Consider the following 2,397-nt stretch of genomic DNA (forward strand, 5'->3'; position numbering starts at 1 on the left):
GTAGGACTAGATAAGTGTTTCAACATTCTCTCTATAATGAGTACAACAAATCTTCCTGGAAACAATTCATATTCAACACTGATTATAATTTATTGGAAAAAAAACTAAGACGTGTTGGTAATCATATGAGCACGACCTACAAGACTTTTTTTTACAGATTTTCTTGAAATGATGTACTACAAAGCTCTCAGAGTGTGACTGTAGCCTATGGTAGACAGCTCTGTGATAAACTACAATATCAAACTTTCTTTTCTTGGTATACACCAAGGTGTCCAGAAAAAGTAACACACACAGAGTTTTGTAGGTGCTTACAAGTAAAGATTAGGTTCTCAAGCTCATCGTTCATATAGTCGACAAACACTACCTGCTGTTTTTCTTGTTTGAAAACCACAAAAATGTTATTTATGTAACGTTTGTGAACAAGTGGCGTAAATTCTGGAGTACAGTAATTTAGCTAATTTTGATCGTGAACGCACAAAAACAGATTAGCCATGATCAGAGTTAGGCTCGAACCTATACTGACGCGTCTGTTTGCTTAAAAAAAGACACCATTAAATGGAAAGAATGTTTATTTAGTAATGTTTGTTTGTTTTAGAGCAAAGCCATATTGGACTATCAGCCATGTCCACCGCGAGGAATCGAACCCCGGATTTTAGCGTTGTAAGTTCGTAAACTTACCACTATCTCACCGGGGGACGTTATTAGTAACAAATTACGTCAATCATTTTAAATGTTTGCAAAAACAGCCACAATACCCAGGCTCGCTAGAGAAACATCCTCATCTAGCCTAATATTTTCTCGGGAAAATTCAAACTATCTTTTATGGTGTAGCTGATACAAGGAAAGTTAGTTAGAGAGAACTTAAGAACTTAGCCGGTTTATGTTAGGAATAATAGGTCGAACTGTTTGCTTGTTTTTTGTTAAGTGCAAAGCTACAAAATGAGCTAAATGTGATGTGACCACAACAAGTATCGAAACCAGAATTTTAGCGTTATAAACCTTCAGACTTGCCGCTGAGCCACTGGAGGGCGATAGGTCAAATATGACAACTAGATTTGTGAATTTTTGGTAGCCCAAACAGAGAACGTACACGAGAACCCATTGATCTGATATCGTTATAGGTTCTCTTATCAGTAACGTTGTGTTTCTTCACGTTTAATAAATAGCATACGTTATTACGGCATTACTAAACCTTTTCCACATAGCGTTCTTCTATTTTGTGATTATAAAAGTATGCAAAGCACGAGACGTTAGCATTTCAAGGAAAGAGATATCTATGAAATTAAAACAAAGAACGTGTTCATAATTAAGCTTCTTCCACATCACGCATATGAACAGCAAACTCAACTGTTTAAAGCTGTACAAGTGCCTGGAATATGACAGATGGAAACTGCAATCACATTGAACATGTGTTTACTTAATGGCTACAACAAACTCCGGACGATTTATTTTCGTCTAGCACTGAGCATGTCACGAAAGTGTTTCCAAGATAAGTGAAACACATTAAATACCTAGAAACTAAAAACAATCTGAACCTTCTCCTCTGTCAAGCTAACATCTGAGATTGTTATACCATAGGGAATACATTCTTTGAATTGACTGGTGCCAATAAGATGTGGCCCCATCAAGACAAATCATCCAGCCACATGTCAAAGTCACATTCCAATTACTTCATAGGAATTAATGATATATCATTCACTGATACAGCTATTACATCACCATAATCATTGTCATGTTATAATAAGAGTTAAACGCAGACGATTATAGAAGGTTTTGTAGATAACTAATTGGTGTCGAGAATATAGAAAGTGGCCAGACGGCTATGCAATAAAGATATAAATATCGTGAGACGAGCGGAAAACAGTAGACAGACAACAATAGACAGATAATAGCAAACGAGAATATAGTTGTGTGAAGTTAAGTACCGAAAGGTGATAGGCCTAACGTTTAATATGTTAGAGTGAAACTAACAGTATAAAAAAAAATAAGAATAATAATTTTGTTCCGTCAAAGTGGATCTAAAGTAATTGAATCAGCCTGGGTACACTTTGACAAAATGAACAGAGGATCTTCAGAAAAAAGAAGACCAAACGAATTATGGTAACTGTAAGTGAATCACACACAGAATACTAGTACGATAGTAATATAGAGCAGATAATTCGACTTGTCAACTGAAATTCTAAAGTAATTGAATAGGCCTAAGTGGACTTTTGACAAGAAGAAGAAGAGAACTATATCAATAGCGTTTATGGTATGCCTGTAATCTCTATAGTGTGAAGAGTTTGTTTTACATACGTTTAACTGTTCCGAATATATATATATATATATTATTTAGAAAACAAGTAAAGTAGTGTGCTGTTTATTTCTATCGTTAAAGTTATTACGCTAATAAGTACA

Source organism: Limulus polyphemus, unplaced genomic scaffold (assembly GCF_000517525.1).
Source record: "Limulus polyphemus unplaced genomic scaffold, Limulus_polyphemus-2.1.2 Scaffold1115, whole genome shotgun sequence".
NCBI classification, from domain to species: Eukaryota; Metazoa; Arthropoda; class Merostomata; order Xiphosura; family Limulidae; genus Limulus; species Limulus polyphemus.